General features: G+C 40.4%; 1 protein-coding gene across 1 annotated transcript in view; it reads right to left on the minus strand.

The window, feature by feature from the left end:
- The window catches only part of slc2a10 (solute carrier family 2 member 10), a 52,291-nt gene extending 32,728 nt beyond the window's left edge, over window positions 1-19,563 (minus strand). The window contains exon 1 of the mRNA XM_057846886.1: window positions 19,438-19,563. The gene's annotated coding sequence lies outside the window, so the exon portion shown is untranslated. The remainder of the gene's footprint in view (window positions 1-19,437) is intronic.
- Window positions 19,564-20,196: the final 633 nt, after the last annotated feature.

A 20,196-nucleotide genomic window follows, 5' to 3' on the forward strand; every position in this document is an offset into this window, starting at 1 on the left:
GAACCTACGTGCTGTCATTGTTATGTTTATGGCTGCAATGCTCGTGCTTACCCGTCGTAACCTTTCATTTTCACACTCTTTCCTGGTGAAGTGTAGTCAAACTTTGGAGCGAGTGGTTCTTGGCGCCATGCTAGTTTGATGCATTTGGACAACAAGACAGTCACGACGCAATATGCGTCTTCAGGACTCGTTAAAGGGATCGTTAAGGCTTTTTCATTGTGATGTCGAGGCCTCGAAACACTCGGAACCGGTTCCGAATTGGAATCGGATTTCGATTCCCATCCCTACTCTCCTGGGCATGGGGTTGACCAGAGCTTTACAGGTTGCCACTGGAATGCTCTTCCACTCCTCCATGACGACGTTGCGGAGCTGCCGGATATTTGCGCACCTCTACCTTCCGCTTGAGGATCCCCCAAAGATGTTCTTTTGGGTTCAAGTCTGGAGAAATGCTTGGCCAGTCCATCACCTTTACCCTCAGCCTCTTCAGCAAAGCAGTGGTCATCTTTGAGGTGTGTTTAGGGTCATTGTCATGCTGGAACACTGCCCTATGACCCGGTGTCTGGAGGGAGGGGATCATGCGCTGCTGCAGTATTTCACAGTACATGTTGGAGTTCATGTTTCCGTCAGTGGAATGTAACTCTCCAACACCTGCAGCACTCATGCAGCCCCATACCATGACATTCCCACCGCCATGCTTGACTGTAGGCATGACACACTTATCTTTGTACTCCTCACGTGGTCGCCGCCACATATGCTTGAGACCATCGGAACCAAACAAATTAACCTTTGTCTCATCAGACCATAGGACATGGTTCCAGTCATCCATGTGCTTTGTTGACATGTCTTCAGCAAGCTGTTTGCTGGCTTCAGAAGAGGCTTCCTCCTGGGGTGACAGCCATGCACACCAATTTGATGTAGAGTGCGGCGTATGGTCTCAGCACTAACAGTCTGACCCCCCCACCTCTTCAATCTCTGCAGCAATGCTGACAGCATTCCTCCGACGATCATTCAAAGAAAGCATTTGCGCACAGCTTCTTTGGACGACCGACCCGAGGCCTGTTCTGAGTGGACCCTGCTCTTTTAAAACCCTGGATGATCTTAGCCACTGTGCTGCAGCTCAGTTTCAGGGTATTGGCAATCTTCTTGTGGCCTTGGCCATCTTCATGTAGCGCAACAATACATCTTTTAAGATCCTCAGATAGTTCTTTGCCATGTGGTGCCATGTTGGAACTTTCAGTGACCAGTATGAGAGAGTGTGAGAGCTGCACTACAAATTTGAACGCACCTGCTCCCTATGCACACCTGGACCTTGTAACATTAATGAGTCACATGACATTTTGGATTCAAAATGACAAGTAGTACTCAATTTGGACATTTAGGGATGTGCATTTTATTCATAGGGGTGTACTCACTTTTGTTGCCAGGGGTTTAGATATTAATGGCTATATTTTGAGGTATTTTGAGGGGAAAATAACTCTATTATGTAAGCTGCACACAGACTACTTTTCATTGTGTCAAAGTGTCATTTTGTCAGTGTTGTCCCATGAAAAGATGTACTTAAATATCTTCAGAAATGCGAGGGGTGTGCTCACTTTTATACATGGGCTTCTTACCCTAAATGCATAAATGCAAGTGCTACATGTTTTTGTTCGTTTGTTTACAGGCGGATAACTCTGTTAGGCCTCACAACAACCCTTACTGTACATTGATGGACAAACAGTACCTGTATATCGAGACTACGTTCATTCTACTTTGATGATCGAAAGCTCGACTTATGCTCCACCTTCGTTAAGATTTTTCTAATAATTTTATAAAAATTGTGATTTATTGACCTGTTTTGCACCCGCACCAATTATTTTAAATAAAACAAGAAATGGATTGCAATGCATTAAAAATGAATGATATACTATTTGTGTTTATATGTACATGTCTGATGAGCTCATAATACCTTAACTATAATCTAACCGGATGAAAAATACCTTGTAGTATTTCCTTGTACTGTAACAAAAAAATTTGTGTCAGCCCTTATGCATTCGGCAACTGTAGTATTAGTTGTAATTTTGCCTCATTTTGGTGACTCAATTGGCCGGCATATCAATCTACAACCTCATGGTAACACAGGCTGCGCAGCTTGTTAGAATTTTGGCAACGAACGATCAACGGAGTGAAAAGAACAAACACACAACGCAGAAAGTCTTGAAACTTCATCTACGTCGTGCTGAATCCATTTTTGGAGATTCTGTGGGTCCTCTGGTTTGATTTTGCAGTTTTAACATTGTCTAGACACAGCTTACTTCAACCACCCTTCATCTTGTTTTGTCTAAACCTGAAGTTGTAGCAGAAAATATCAAAGCGCCGCCCATGTTTCGCTCAGGAAAATTGTTTATCAATGCTGTGTGGCAACTCATTGTGTAAATGAGAGACTGTTCTCAGCAGCGTGAGCGTCAAAGCTTGAAATGATTTAAGTGGACTCACTCAATGAAGTATTTAATAAAGACAAGCATATTTCTACATTATTTTTGTTTTATGAAGGCAGCATGGTGGGACAGTAACATATTTGGAACTTTGGTTTAAAAGAAAAAAACTTTTTTTTCGGTGTCTGATCGGGATTCGGTATCGGCAGATTCCCAAAATTAGGTGACTCGGACTCTGGTGCAATAATATGTGATCGGGACATCCCTAGTGTCAAAATGAAACCTAACTGACATGGTTGTCATAAATCGGATTGATATCAACACCGTTCTTCTTGTGCAGCGTAATAAGTAGGGATGGGAATCGAAATCCGATTCCAATTCCGAACCGGTTCCGAGTGTTTCGAGGCCTCGACATCACAATGAAAAAGCCTTAACGATCCTGTTAACGATCCCTAAAAACACATATTGCGTCGTGACGTGTCTTGTTGTCCAGACGCATCAAACTAGCATGGTGCCAAGAACCACTCGCTCCAAAGTTTGGCAACACTTCATCGGGAAAAGGGGTGAAAATGAAAGGTTACGATAGTTTAGCACGAGCATTGCCACCGTAAACAAAACAATGACAGCACGTAGGTTCGAACGCTCGAAAGTGTGTCTTCACTTCACGAGAAAAAATAACAACAAAGCGACTTGCAGTCATTGCTAGGTGGAGATAACTGCATCGGGAGGGAATAGACTTCACTGTCCTCACCGAGACGCTCAGGCTCAGTCCTGGCTATACAGCTAACTAAACTCCCAAATGACGATGCAGAAGACGTTGGTATAATTTGCTGACTTTATTCAACCATCACTTGAAACTAAAAATAGAAATGAAACAAATCAGTTTGGTCCCCAATAACAAACAGGTTTGCATCAATGTAAATCAGCGATGATTAGCTGCTAACACAGTCATAACAAACAGTTAGCATGCGTTCGCTAGCATTAGCACATCGTTTAAACCACTACACAACTGGATTTAAGTGTCCGATCGCGAGTGGAAACACACAACAACAACACAGAAGATGATACATACAGGCGTTGCCTCTGTAGATATTTTACAAACATTAACAAAGAACGTAGGCTCGTGGCAGTGTTTCCCTTTCCCACTAACTCGCTTGGATACAGCATTTCTTCTTCACGTGAGCGCAAGGGCGCCACCACTTGAGTGTGAAAGCGCCATAAAAACTAAAAGGCATGCATTTCAATATACTGGTAAATAAAAACAGGGGTCCCCAAACTACGGCCCGTGGCTCCATATTTGGTCCGGCTCCCTGAACAATTCCAAAGAGCATTTTGAATTTTTTTTTGTTTTTTTCTCCCTCAGTAGTGTTATTTATTTCCTGGCCTTTTTCAGTGAATAACTCAGAGAGGGTTATTTGGTTATTATCTATTTAATTAATAGTGCTATTATTATTTATTATTATTGTATTATATTATTATTTTTATTTAATTTACTTTTGTTCCGTGAAGAATCCACAGAGGGTTATTTGATTGAGGCTTTGTGAAAAACAATAATTCTCCTGCAATCGTCACACTTTTTCTGTTACAAACTGACCCTGGCCTCTCATCAGAGAAGAGAAAAGTTATGTGGCCCTCACAGGAAAAAGTTTGGGGACCCCTGCTTTAACACATATTGCCTAAGGCAGAACAACGACCTATATGCCAATATATACCAATATTTTTTATTTCTTTTAGAAAAATGTTTCAGTAAAATGTTACACATTCTTGTGCATTTGCCACTTATTGCCACAGTTAACATTGAGGCTTTGGGCCTCTTTTGACCTCGTTGTGAGTTTGTAAGGTTGTGACTTCTGATTAAACAAACTCGATGCCAATCAAAATGTTTGTTCTTCTTTTTCCCGAAATTAGAATCGATAAGAGAATCGATAAAGAATTGAATCGTTAAGCAATATCGATAATGGAATCGCAATCGTAAAAATCCTATCAATTCCCATCCCTAGTAATAAGTGGTCCAAAGTTGACGAATGGCTCCTCCTTCTCAATAAAAGTAGGCGATGTTCATTTTGATTTTGAGCTGCCTTCGTTTCTCCTACTCGGAAATCATCACCTGCCTATCCGGAACAGCTGTCATCGTCAGGGCCGGCTTGTTTTGTTGCGTCATGTAACCCTGCATATTATGTGCCACTTGGATTGGGTGTGTTTAGTTAGGCTGTCTTTTTTGGAATGGTTGATTTCCAGTGAGAAATGCAGAATTAACTGCTTGGTTCTGCCATTTGCAATATTTACAGAACATAAGAATGTCTTCTAACGTAGCCAAAGGAAGAGTTTGAGCTAATCTGATCGGAATTTGCTAGCGGTGTCGACTCCAAAATTGGCTGTCGGCATATCTTCGGACTCGATACTGTCAGAACTGGAAGCATCTCCTGCCACATTTCTCTTGCCAATTTCCTCTCCCTTCTTGGTAAAATCTTTTGAAAACAGCACTCCATTTTTTTTTCATTGCCACTGTACCGTGATTGATATCCCGCTGTTTCATATGTTCCAACCGACGAGGCGCAGTTGAATTTTACCTCAGTTAATACAGTGCTTCGTGTAACGTTTATGTTTGAGCCCGCATTTTATTGGCTACGCCGCCAATCGGAAGCCCTATTGGAGGCATACGGAGACTGTAAATCGTCAGCTCTAAAATAACTAACAATTTATTGTGAGCTAAAAAGATGGGGATCAGGACATCATTTTATAAATCTGTGCTCGCACTCGTGCTCCCATTCTTTTTCTCGACTGGCAACAAAATATTTTTAGTCACAAATGCGAGCAAAACGCTCGCTCTGTACAGCCCTGCTTTGGATACCGCCAAAAAAACACCAATATGTTTATTAGATTATCATCATTCATAAGGTAGTGGCCAGGCTCAAAGGACATAAATCTGTGTCAGTTCACAAGCAAGCTCTTCAGAAGCCTGATAATGATTCTAATTATTTGATTCAGATGTGATGGAGAAAGGACACCTGGAAAACAGGCTGGATAGCTGCTCTTGAGCCAGGGGCATCAATAGACCTAATACAATACTGGGGCACATCGGGGCACTGGCGAGCGAGCATTTTTTTTTTTTTTAGCACTTATTATCTGGTCTTTGAAAAAGAAAAAAACCCAGATAGTGATATTCTGTTTGTTTGTTTTTTTTGAATGGGATTTCTTCAGTGCGCCGCACAGTCCGAACCGTTTGACCGATCGGCACCATTCAAATATCGAAACGACCGGAATTTTCACGCGACGCAGGGAATTTTTCGAACAAAAATTTTCTGTATGCCCGTAAACGGCGATTTTTGCCGATTTTTGAAAAAAGAAAAAAAAAATTTCACATAATTGGGACATCCAAAGTTCCGGGATGGTGAGGGGCATAAAAATTGACGGTTCCCCGGAAATTTTCCAAAAACTTTGCCATTAATTTTTAATTTCCAATGGAATTGACATTGCATTGATGCCATTGACGGCCATGTATGTCGAATCTATTGTTGCCAATGTACTTGGTTTCATTGACATATATGTAAGTCAATGCCATCGACGGCCATGGACGTCTAAATTTCCCATTCATTTTCAAAGGGAAAAAAATTGATGTCGCCAAATCAACAGGAAATGACCAGATATCAATAGGTGTCCCCCAAATGTCCCAGATTCCATTGATGCATATGGAAGTCGATGCCCAAATGTCCCCAAATGACCTGATATGACAGGGACACGCCCCCCAAATGTCCCCAAATGACCTGATAGGACTGGGACACGCCCCCCAAATGTACCCAAATGACCTGATATGACTAGGACCCCCCCCCCCCCCAAAAGTCCCCAAATGACCGGATATGACTAGGACACGCCCCCTAAATCTCCCCAAATGACCTGATATGACCAGGACACGCCCCTCAAATGTTCCCAAATTACCTGATATGACCAGGACTCGCCCCCCTAATGCCCCCAAATGACCTGATATGACCAGGACACGCCCCCCAAATGTTTCCAAATGACCTGATATTACCAGGACACACCTCCCAAATGACTTGATATGATCAGGACACGTCACCCAAATGTCCCAAAATGACCAGATATTACCAGGACATGCCCCCCAAATGCCCCCACATCAACAGGAAGTGACCTTATACTGTCCCCAAACATGCCTGGGCAGGGCTAAAATCTGTATCTCCACACAGCAAAGACCCAGAGAAATTTCTCCAGAAATGGCATTTTCTAGTCTATCATAAAAAGTCAGAAATAGCACTTTAAACTATACATCATCAAACCAAAATACATGTTTCTGCAAGTGACTTTTTTTTTTTTCCAGCCATCAGTATTTAAAATCAAAATTGGGACATCCCTTGTTGATAGTCAATTCACCTCTGCTCATGCTTCCTGACTTCCACCTCTCCTTCACCTCTTCATGCACTCTGCTGCTCTACTTTGACTGGATAGAAATGGGGATATATCACTGTAACTGTTATGCAATTAATCAGTGTTGCTCAACTGGTAGGTTGTGGACTAATGAGAGACAGAGAGAACGAAAAGTGGTACAGTGGTACCGCTACATACAAAGTTAATTCGTTCCAGGACCTTGTTTGTAAGTCGAAATGGTCATTGTCGAGCAGGATTTTCCCTTAAGAATACATTATAATTCCATTAATTCGTTCCACAGCCTAAAAAAACCTCCACTATCTCCTTAATAAATACTGCTGTTACTATTACAAATGGCAGTTACACATAGCAAAACAAATAAATTGTAAATAAAAATCAGAATAATAAAATAATAATAATATTTCATGTAATAATGTAACGAATCAGGTTCTAATGTGGCGGTAAAGAGTAAAGTTGAACCATTTTAATTCACAATTCATGGGAATAGGCAACCAAACAAACATCAACACAGAGGTAAAAAAAAACAAAAAACAACAAGGATGGGCAGTTTATCTGACACTAGCCTGTGAATTCAGTGGGGAGTTGTCATTTGCACCGTCGACTGTATGATTAGCCTTGATGCTGCATTCACGTGTTGTTGAAATGATTAAAAAATGAATCTACCTCATAGTGTCTATAAAAAGCGCCACAGTCACTCAACTTGTGATGTATCGTCAGAGCATTAAAATAGGCTACTCGTCTTTGTAGCAGCCATGTTTTTATCCCACATCACGATTTGACAACACATCAGAATGATTTTCGAACTTGGGAACTCAGATCTCACAACACACATAAATGCAGCACATCACAGCCAAAATTAATATTAAGGATCCATGTGCAAATAGTGTATATGGAGTGAATAGAGTAATATGACCATATTGAATAGGCTCATTCTGTAGATTATGCGAAGTAGATTTAAAACTCCAAAGTATTTTATTTATTTATTTATTTATTTTTTTTAACCGGCAAAATTTGTACTGGGCATGTGCCCCAGTGAAATATGTCTGGTGACACCTATGCCTTGAGCATCAGACTCGGGGACCGCTGCCCTATGTTCATCTCATGTCAACAAAACCTAATGGCGCCCCTGGTTCTAGCCATCATTCTTTATAACTGAGCACTACTTCTTGGCGACTGAATAATGTCAAGGGCTACTACTTTTGTTTAATGTACAAACAATTCTGAAGCTGATTCAGATTAAACTACTTGGCAAAAACAGGTTTCACTGCAAATAATGATTATTTTCACTAATAGACATGCTTTTGGAACTTCGTGACAGTGGTGAATGTGCACCATTTTTGCAATACTCAGCATAGTGTATAAGTAAGGTCTAAAGCTATAGGTCTTATAACTTCGTATTTTTGATACAATTATATTAATTTCTAATATTGTAACAAGTTTAAATACTACAGTTAAAACGATCATGCAAAAAAGAAAGTAAGAAAAAAAAAATCATGCATGCAGGCAAAAAAAAAAAAAAAAAAAAAAAGGATCCAATAAAAGGATGAGGATCTGGATAAAAGGTTAAAAGGTACAAGCATAGGTGAAAGTGGCTAGCATTTCTTGCCGGAACTCCCTGACATAAAAGTTGGCACGGAGCCAAGTTTTTTTTTTTTCTCAAACAAACTTCCTCAACCAACCGACATGCAAAAACTGGCAAAGTTATACATATAACACACAATGAAACACATGCATGCACAGGTTTTACACATGCATCAGGCTACTGCATTACACTTAAAAAGGCATAAATGAGAAACTTATTTTCATTCAAAATTGTATTTTTTCAATGATTTGCAAAATTCCATCTAAAATGCCCTCTAATTTTTATTTTCCCTCATTTCCTTAAATCTAAATGAAAAACCTCGATTTTAACTATTTAAGAACATAGAATGTACATTAAAATCGAGCACTGACATTGACTTATCTTTTTTGAAAGAGTAAAGATATATGTAACATACTTTCACAAAAATAAATACGAATGACTCATATTATGCACAGTGAAGATAACGCAAACATTGACATTTTTAAAATTATAAATATGTAGCCTAACATAAATGAACAAAAATAAGTCCAAAATGCACATTAACATGGAAAATGTTCTGAACCTCCCAGTCAGAGCAAATAAAATAATATAAACCGCTTCAACTCTTTGATGATGATACTTTTTTATTTCGAGCATGCACACACAAAAGAAACAAAAAACATACAATATAATTCAACAAAAATAATTGTACTCGAAAGGGAGTGGGAAGAAGAAAAAAACTTATTTTGTCCCACCCCTGATCTCATTGTCCGGCATCCTTACTTGTGGGATACTCATGTCCACACAATGAAAAGAAGAAAAAAGGAAAAACAGACAAAAACAACTAAACCAACAGACAACCAACTAATGTTGGCTCATTCCCAAAAATTACAATATTTACACCAACTGACATAAACAGCAACACACATTGTCAGCAAATGTCATTATATTGTGACCAGACCATATTTTTATACAGCGATTTAAATTTTTGCATATTCTGACACTGCTTGAAATGATTGTCTAAATTGTTCCAGAGTTTCACTCCACATACAGACACACGAAAACGTTTGCAAGTGGTTCGAAATCTTGGCAACATAAAATCTCCAGAGCCTCGCAGACTATGGATATTCTCACGAACCTTAAATAGGTTTTGTAAATTTTGGGGCAGTAATTCATTTTTTGCTTTAAATAGCATTATAGCTGTATGATAGTTTACAAGATCTTTGATTTTTAATAGTTTTGAGAGAGCAAATAAACGGTTGGTGTGATCGAGAAACCCAACCTTATGTATGATTCGTACCGCACGTTTCTGCAATGTGACTAATGAATTGATGGTAGATTTGTAAGTGTTTCCCCACACTTCAATGCAATATGTGAAATATGGGAGCACTAGAGAACAGTACAAAGTGCGGAGTGCACTGTCATCAAGGTATGATTTCACTTTGTTTATTAGTGACAGGCTTTTGGAGATCTTGGTTTTGATATGTCTGATGTGGGGTTTCCATGATAATTTACTATCTACAATAACTCCTAGAAATTTGAATTCATTTACATTCCCGATTGGGACCCCATCAATCTTTATTTGTAGTTCTGCGTTATATTTTAGGTTACTAAATATCATTACCTTTGTCTTATTTAAGTTAAGTGATAATTTATTTATATCCATCCACCTCTTTAATTTACTTAATTCCTCATTAACGGTAGTTACCAATTCATTTTGGTTTTCACTACTATAGAATATGTTTGTGTCATCTGCAAAAAGTATAAATTTCAATAACTGAGATACAGTATATATATCGTTGATATAAATATTAAATAATTTTGGTCCCAAAACAGACCCCTGAGGGACCCCATGAGAGATACTGAGATGTTCTGATGACCATTTCCCCATTTTCACATATTGTACCCTTCCTGTTAAATAACTTCTCAACCACTCCCCAGCAACCCCCCTGATACCATACAGATGTAGTTTCTTGAGTAAAATTGTGTGATCAATTGTGTCAAAAGCTTTCTTTAGATCAATAAAAATTCCAACTGCATGTTTTTTTTCATCCAATGCATTTGTGATTTCTTCTACTGCATCTGTAATTGCCATTGAGGTGGTTGTTTTTGTTCTAAATCCATACTGGCCCTGGTTAATTATGTTATGTTTATCAAGAAAATTATTAAATCGGCAGGTAAATAGTTTTTCCAAGATTTTAGAAAATTGTGGTAATAGTGATATTGGTCTATAATTTGTGTAACTGTGTTTACTGTCATTTTTGTGTATTGGAATTACTTTAGCAATTTTCATTTTGTTTGGAAATTGACCCGATTGAAATGATAAATTACAAATATAAGTGAGGGGCGTTGCTATACTATGTATAACTTTTTTAACAATAAACATGTCAATATCGTGACAGTCGGTGGACAGCTTGCTCTTGCACTTCAATGCAGTATTTATCACCTCCTGCTCACTGGTGGCATAGAGAAAGATTGAATTCTGATTCCGTTTAATTCTTTTATAATAGTGGTCGGGGTCCTGGTCCGGAATACCTGCAGCCAATTCTGAACCGATTTTTACAAAGAAACTATTAAAGCTGTTAACAACTTTTTTCATATCATAATTTATACCATTCTTTTCAATGAAGTGGTCAGGATATGTTGCCTTGGTAGATCCTTGTTTGATTAATTTGTTCAATATGTTCCATGTGCCTTTTATATTATTTTTATTTTCATATAATTGTTTGTTGTAGTATAGCTTTTTACTAGTTCTTATTATAGCTGTTAATTTGTTCTTATAAATCTTATATTTCAGTTCAGCTTCTTTGGTTTTTAACTTGATAAACAACTTGTATAAATAATTTTTCTTTTTGCAGGCGTTGATTATTCCTTTTGTCAACCAAGGGCATTTGAATTCCCTTTTCTTTGTACTGCTTCCTTCAACAGGACAGTGCGTATTATAAAGAGAAGTAAATTTCTCTAGGAACTTATCATATGCACTGTCCACATTTGATTCCCTAAATACAGTAGTCCAATCCTGGACCATCAAACTGTTATTGAATGCGTTAATATTTTCTTCGCTTCTTTTCCGTTGATATACCACTTCACTATCCTTACTTTTCCAGATATCACAATCAAATAAGGTAAAAACCGGTAAATGATCTGTAATATCACATATGAGCAAGCCACTGACTATCTGATTTCCCAAGTTGTTAGTAAAGATATTGTCGATAATTGTAGCACTGTGTGATGTAATCCTACTTGGTTTAGTTATTGTTGGGTAAAGAGACATACTATACATTGTATCCAAAAAATCGTCTATTGCTGCCAGTTTGCTTGGATTTAATAAATCAATATTAAAATCTCCACAGATGAATAATGTTTTTTGCTTAATAGTGGAAAACAATTGGCCCATCCATTCAGTGAAGGATTCAATACATGAACCTGGTGATCGATAGATACAGCTGACAATTATATTTTTCTTTTTTTCATTGTAGATCTCTATTGTCAAACATTCCATGCACCCATCCAGTGTTCTTGACATATCTGTTAATACCATACATTTAATTGATTTATGTATATATAGGGCAACTCCACCACCAGTTTTCTTTTCTCTATTTATGTATTTTAATTCATAATCATCCATAAGAAAATCAATACCTTTATCAATATTAAACCACGTTTCTGTGATAGCAATTATGCTGAAGGGGTGTGTAAATTGTTGCAGATAGTCTTTGATAGAGCTGAAATTTTTGTACATGCTTCTGCTGTTGAAATGTATAATTGACAGTTTGCCCATTGAGTTGATATGATTTTCATACAGATGCCGTGTAAAATAATTACAATTGGTAACAGTAGAAGAAAAAAAATGATTGTCAGGATCAATTTCTATATTAGGGTCTGTTTTGTTGGACTCGTTGGATTCAAAGGCCTCAAGTTCTATTTGTTTGTGCTGAAGGGTTCGCAGTAGTGTATCAATATCGCTCTTATTCCTGAGTAGAGTTCGTGTGTTTGATGTATCGTTCATAGTCAATGTATGCAGAGATGGTACCTGGTCTTGATAGGTATCAGTACTTTTCAAGCTCTTCAATATCTCGCACCATCAGCACTTTTGCTTCCTCAGGCGTTCCGTTCAATTTAATGTATATTTTACAATTGACTACCCACGTGTGTTGAATTTTGCGTTGCTTTTTAAGATATCTTGCCTTTTTGGCGATATCAGCATTCTTCCGTGTTAAGTGATCGTTCATATATACGTCGGTACCTTTTAACTTGCGACCTTGTTTCAGCAGCATTGTCTTGTTTTTTTGACTGATAAATCTCATGATGATGGCTGGCGGTCTGTCATTCCTCATCGGCAACGAGTGGCACGCTTCGATGTGCTCCAAGTCCAACGTTATTCCCTTGCTCCGAAGGAAAGATGCCACTTGTTGCTCCACCGAGTTTTCCTCCTGCTGGCTGGGTTCCACGTCGTCCGTGGCCACCGCACGCGCGTAAGTGCGCGGTCGGATCTTGATGCCGGTGATAACCACGTCGTTTTTACGGGCACTTTGCTCCAGCTCGTCCACTCGCCTCTCCAGCTGAGTGATGCGCCGATCTTTTTCCGCATTTTGGATGCGAAGTTGTTTGACCTCTTCCAGCAGCCCCAGAAGTTGTCTTTGCTGTACTCCGATCGCAGTCACCTCTTCAATCAAGGAAGTAAGAGAATGTTTTATGTCCTCAAACTCCTCTGGTGTCGGACCTTTTTTCGGCGGCATTGCGTTGTAAACGGTGTGGTCAAGGTGTCGCTTGTTGCGTGCGGCTAGGCGAGAATAGCCAGCAAGCTAGGAATGCTAGTTGGCTGGAAACGATCCCAGTTCTTTCCTCCTCTTGCCTTTGTTTGAGATTGTTTTCCAACGGGCAGCGTTCTAAACAATTTTCAGGCTCTTTCAACAAGCATGAAGCTCGTTCTTAGCGAAGCCATTCGCCCCTCTGAGTATCCCACGCAGCCATTCGCTCTCTTTCCTTTTTCTTAAAGATGTGATCAGTTTTCCATTGCATTGCCCTTTTTTATCGCATTGATTCCACAAGCTTGATCTTTTGCCCTTTGTATTTGTTGTTAAAAAATGTGCATTTGTACCAATTAGAGCCAACTTCCCATGCTGATCACATGTCGGTCTGCCAGCCAATTGAATGGACAACTGAGTCAAAGGTGGTTTTCTTGCGTGCATGTGCACTTAAATGCGACTCATCAGACTAAATACATTGGATGCTGGGCAGAGCTCCGTGGAATGAATAAATAACGTTGCAAATGGATTACACTACGCAATCATTTTATTATGCTTGTTGCTAACACTTGTGCATGGAAATCTGACATTAGTAGATTGTTTTCTTCTTGGAGATGCGTGTGCGGCAGCCTGGCAGTTTTTGTTTTTTTTTTTACCATGGAGATTTGAAAGGCAATCAAAGGCCGTTGGAAGGGGCTCTCCAAAGAGGAAAGGGTTAGTTATCGACGGCATTATATTTGATTGTTTTGGTGACGGAGTTGTTGGCTGAGGCCACCCATCCAGCCTGTCAGCTGCTTCTCTAGCAGTTATGGAAAAGATTTTTCCAATCCTCTCCTTATAAATGGTGATTCAAAAATTGCACGTGATACATTACACCCCCCCCCCCCCCTTGCACCGAGAGTAATCAGCTATCGACTACTATTCCTGTTGATCATGCCTTTCGGTAAAAGCGAATGGAAAGAAAAAAATTGCCAAAATTGTTTGTTTTTCAATGACAAAAAGTAAAACTCAATGCCAAAATTGACAATGTTTCTTTCGTGTGTGTTTTTCAATGAAGTAAAGTAAAAGTCAATCACAAAATATACTTTTATATTTTTATTTATTTATTTCTATTTATTTAGTCATTCATTTTGTTTTTTATTTTGGCACTCCTGTGATTCCATGGTTTTTTAACTAAAAATATGGGTATTGGAAAGCAGGAAAGCAGCATGGCACTTATTGTTGTCAGAAGCAGAATATTTGTAATGTACTGTATGTAGTGTGAATTTTTTTTAAGTAGGTCATTTTATTGGGCAAAGTCAGTCATTGTAAGGTCGCGGGTTAAGTAATATGCCATTATTTTTCTGGAGGACAATATGAATGTCAAAGAAGATGATTTGACACCACCAAAAATGTGGACCTATTTGTGAATCTTTATTTTGGCTGGTAAGAGGTCAAGGGTTGTGCTTAGTTAGGTCAAAGGTCAAGTTGTCGGGTGTAATGTCAAGTACGTCATAAACATTCTGTACTGATAAATTGTTAAAACGAATAAAAACTGACTGACATATAGCTTAAAACATTCAGATTTCAATATAATTCCTCATTATTTGGATCAAAAAATGTAATGGGGTTTCTCTTTGTGCCAATGGGCCAATTTTTAGTGCACTTTTCCCCTTATAAGTTTTTTCCTGTTTGGAATTTTGAAGGCCTCTCCGTGAGTCATCACCTTATCGTGGTGGAGGAGTTTGCGTGTCCCAATGATCCTAGGAGCTATGTTGCCTGGAGCTTTATGCCCCTGGCAGGGTCACCCATGGCAAACAGGTCTTAGGTGAGGGACCAGACAAAGCATGACTCCAAAGACCCCTTATGATGATAAACACAAATGGAGTCAGTTTTCCGAGGACCCCCTCTGGAGCCAGGCCTGGAGGTGGGGCTCGAAGGCAAGCGTCTGGTGGCTGGGCCTGTTCCCATGGGGCTCAGCCGGGAACAGCCCGAAAAGTAAACGTGGGTCCTCCTTCCCATGGGCTGAAGGAGTCCGGTGCGTAGGGAGTTGGGCGGCAGCCAAAGGCGGGGGCCTTGGCGGTCTGGGAGAATACTTCACAGACCTCCTCAATTCCACCAACACACCTTCCTTTGAGGAAGCACTGTTCATAATTTTTATGGACAGAATTTCTAGGGGCAGCCGAAGCGTTGAGGGGGTCCGGTTTGGTGACCTCAGCATTGCATCTCTACTTTTTGCAGATGACGTGGTGTTGTTGGCTTCATCAAGCCGTGACCTCCAACTCTCACCGGAGTGGTTCGCAGACAAGTGTGAAGTGGTTGGGATGAAGATCAGCATCTCCAAATCCTAGACCATGGTCCTCAGTCGGAAAAGGGTGGAGTGCCCTCTCCGGGTTGGGGATGAGATCCTTCCCCAGGTGGAGGAGTTCAAGTATCTTGGGGTCTTGTTCACGAGTGAGGGTAGGAGGGAGCGGGAGATCGACAGGCGGATCGGTGCAGCATCTGAAGTAATGAGGGCTCTGCACCGATCCATAGTGGTGAAGAAAGAGCTGAGCCGGAGGGCGAAGCTCTCGATTTATCAGTCAACCTATGTTCCTACCCTCACCTATGGTCATGAGCTGTGGGTCGTGACCGAAAGAACAAAATCCCGGATACAAGCGGCCGAAATGAGTTTCCTCCGCAGGGTGTCCGGGCTCTCCCTTAGAGGTAGGGTGAGAAACTCGGTCATCTGGGAGGGACTCGGCGTCAAGCCGCTACTCCTCTGCGTTGAGAGGAGCCAGCCTAGGTGGCTCGCGCATCTGGTTCGTATGCCTCCTGGACGCCTCCCTGGAGAGGTGTTCCGGGCATGTCCCACTGGCGGGAGGCCCCGGGGACGACCCAGAACATGCTGGAGAGACTATGTCTCTAGGCTGGCCTGGGAACGCCTTGGGATCCCACCGGAGGAGCTGGTTTAAGTGGCTGGGGAGAGGGAAGTCTGGGCATCCCAGTTAAAGCTGCTGCCCCTGTGACCCGACCCCAGAGCAAGCGGAAGATGATGGATGGATAGAATTTTGAAGGTGGGTTGCTGGATGGATGAGTGTCTGGCTGGAGTGATGGATTTATTAGCAGACTCAATGTCCAAATCAGAACACAGCACAAGCAAGACATTTAAAAAAAAAAAAAAAAAAAAAAAAAAAAAGTGGACTACAGTAAACAGCACTGGGTCTTCTAGCGACCCACTTTTAAAAGGCACATATACCAGTTCTTCCAAAGCCGTGACAAGTAGTGTTTAAAACTGCAAAATGATAGTCTGGCACAACACAATCACATTTTTAGAACCATTCAGACGACTAATAAAATTAAACATCAGTATCCTTAAAACAGCCTGGAGTATATTCACCCGAGCAGCTACAAACACATGTGAAGCACTGCTCCATCTGGGCCTTTTTAACAAGATTCTCAGACAGTCGTTATATGCCACTTGTAGTCTCTGAAAGCTTGCTTTGTTATAATTTGGCCACAGATGCGCAGTGTACAGGGGTCCACAATAGGCCTTAAATAGGACCACTTTGACCTCATCAGAGCACTGACCAAATTTACAACAAAGAACATTAGCTTGGACATAGAGAACAACACTGTTGAAATATGTCCTCATTGTCAGTCAGTGTGTCGGTGATCATATGACCGAGATATTTCATCTGACCGCAGGACTTTACCACTTAACCTGAAAACTTAAAAGTCAGAGAAGGCCATCCTTTGTCCTCATTTGTCCTCACGATCATAACGACACTCTAAGCATCATTATATTTTATATCATGTAACTCCCCGCACCTGGAACACACAGAGAGCAGATGCTGGAGACCAGCTGAACTTGGGCTGAGGAAGCACACAGTCGTCTGCATTAAGATGGTTCACCACCAACCCTCCAGCCAAGCAGCCAGTTTATCACCTACTTAACTGTTTTGACAGATCATTCATATAAAAATTGAAATAAGTAGTAACATCATTGTGTCAGTCTGCCTTGTAGGATTCAAGCATAAATTAGTGAAAGAAAACTAAAAATTTTTCCAAGTGCCTAACAACCAAGTTCTAATGGATGAGACATCTATTTAAAGTGTTTAAGGTTTATCATTAAAAAGATGAAAACCGTTGAGTCAATGGTTTTACAAAAATGGCAATGTTCGTGTCATTGAAAATGTAAATACAGTGAGCCAAATAAGTATTTAGTCAACCGCTAATTGTGCAAGTTCTCCTACTTGAAAAGATTAGAGAGGCCTGTAATTGTCAACATGGGTAGACCTCAAACATGAGAGACAGAATGTGGAAAAAAAACAGAAAATCACATTGTTTGATTTGAAGAATTTATTTCCAAATTAGAGAGGAAAATATGTATTTGGTCACCTACAAACAAGCATGATTTTTGGCTGTCAAAGAGGTCTAACTTCTTCTAACGAGGTCTAACGAGGCTCCACTTGTTACCTGTATTAATGGCACCTGTTTTAACTCATTATCGGTATAAAAGACACAACTTCAGTCAGTCACACTCCAAACTCCACAATGGCCAAGACCAAAGAGCTGTCAAAGGACACCAGAGACAATATTGTAGACCTGCACCAGGCTGTGAAGACTGAATCTGCAATTGCTAAAATGCTTGGTGTAAAGAAATCAACTGTGGGAGCAATTATTAGAAAATGGAAGACATACAACACCACTGATAATCTCCCTTGATCTGGGGCTCCATGCAAGATCTCACCCCGTGGCGTCAAAATGATAACAAGAACAATGAGCAAAAATCCCAGAACCACACAGGGGAACCTAGTGAATGACATACAGAAAGCTGGGACCACAGTAACAAAGGCTACTATCAGTAACACAATGCACTGCCAGGGACTCAAATGCTGCACTGCCAGACGTGTCCCCTTGCTGAAGAAAGTACACGTCCAGGCCCGTCTGCGGCTCGCTAGAGAGCATTTGGATGATCCAGAAGAGGACTGGAAGAATGTGTTTATGGTCAGATAAAACCAAAATAGAACTTTTTGGCAGAAACACAGCTTCTCGTGTTTGGAGGAGAAAGAATACTGAATTGCATCCAAAGAACACCATACCCACTGTGAAGCATGGGGGTGGAAACATCATGCTTTGGAGCTGTTTTTCTGCAAAGGGACCAGGACGACTGATCTGTGTAAAGGAAAGAATGAATGGGGCCATGTAACGAGAGATTTTGAGTGAAAATCTCCTTCCATCAGCAAGACCATTGAAGATGAGACGAGGCTGGGTCTTTCAGCATGACAATGATCCCAAACACGCAGCCAGGGCAACAAAGGAGTGGCTTCGTTAGAAGCATTTCAAGGTCCTGGAGTGGCCTAGCCAGTCTCCAGATCGCAGCCAAATGGAAAATTTGTGGAGGGAGTTGAAAGTCCGTATTGCCCAATGGCAGCCCAAAAACGTCACTGCTCTACAGGAGATCTGCATGGAGGAATGGGCCAAAATACCAGCAACAGTGTGTGAAAAGCTTGTGAAGAGTTACAGAAAACGTTTGGCTGCCGATATTGCCAACAAAGGGCACATAACAATGTATTGAGGTGAACTTTTGGTATTGACCAAATACTTATTTTCCACCATGATTTGCAGATAAATTCTTTATAAATCAAACAATGTGATTTTTTCCCCCACATTCTGTCTCTCATGGTTGAGGTTTACCCATGATGACAATTACAGGTCTCTCTAATATTTTCAAGTGGGAGAACTTGCACAAGTGGTTGAGTAAATACTTAATTTCCCCACTGTACATCGAAACTCATTTAGTAGCTTGATCCGTCTCACAGGAACTTCATTTGTTAATGTCACGTCTAACCCACATGACTATAACTCAAGTGGAATGGTGTTTAATAAGCGACTTGCCTAGTTCTTCTCCTAGCTATTAAGTGGAAATTTTGTTTAGGTAACAGCAGCTTTCTCCGCGCGCGCGCGCGCACCCACTCACACATATGCACGCACATTTATTACTCTCACACACGTATGTGCTGCAACTGTAATAAGTGCAACGTTTTCACAAAGTACAGTAGTCTGTATTTTTCTGACATACTGTACTGCTATACTAGGACAATATCAACTTAGCAGACGTTACTTCTGGTGCTTGGGGAAGTTTACGCTACGTGGCAGCAGGCGCACCAAGTTACAAAAAGAGGAGACAACGGATTTTCCGGAAAAATAAATAGACGTGACGTCGTCCCCCACACAAGAAACACACCCGCACATACATTCGGCACTAGTGGTGCACGCTACAAATGTACTCCATCTAAATAACTCTTGTTTCCCTTCGAATGTGGTGCAGAGTGGAGTTTTGTTTCCTTACCTCCCCGTGGGCTGTTCCGACTTCTGGAATTCGATATCCTTCCCGTCTTCTACAACTTAGGTTGTGGCAAAAGATCTGCTATTTCATTTATGAGGCGTGTTTGTCTTAAATGAGCGGACGACATTCGTAAATACCCTTGGGCTGTTAACCTGTGCGAACCCGGTCCCATTTGTCATTGAAGGAAAATTAAGGAATCATTTTGTAGTTTATATTGAAATACCGCCACATAGCGGCTACGAGCAGGTAATGTTTGAGTATTTTATTTCTCCGACTCTCGCCCCTCACCCACGCAAATTCGTTATTTTTTGTTTTTGCAGTGTCTGCATTGTGACAACTCTTACTTGGGTAATATTATTTTGAGTTACTTGAGTAAATTTTATGGCCACTCTACCCACTTCTGGGTATTTGTAATCCACAGTTGTAGAATAAGTCTTAGTCAATCAAATGTGTTACTACCATTTTAATTACTATACTATTTTCCATCATTTGGGAAATTTTTGTTGTGTGCCAAAGAGCTTGACTACAACAGCAAATATACATTAACTACAGTCCCTGACAAAAGTCTTGTCGCTTATCCATTCTGTAGAAACAATTGCTAATAACCTTTTAATTTTTCAATTGGTTTCAGATATGGCTCATATGAAAGCTTAGACCCTCACAAATGATGTTGAATGTAAAAAAATATATTTGTTTCACTGAAAAAAGATTTATCATTTAATGAAGACATAAAGGTCAAATTTTGGCAAGACAAAAGTTTTG

The sequence above is a fragment of the Corythoichthys intestinalis genome, chromosome 9 (assembly GCF_030265065.1).
Source record: "Corythoichthys intestinalis isolate RoL2023-P3 chromosome 9, ASM3026506v1, whole genome shotgun sequence".
Taxonomy (NCBI): Eukaryota; Metazoa; Chordata; class Actinopteri; order Syngnathiformes; family Syngnathidae; genus Corythoichthys; species Corythoichthys intestinalis.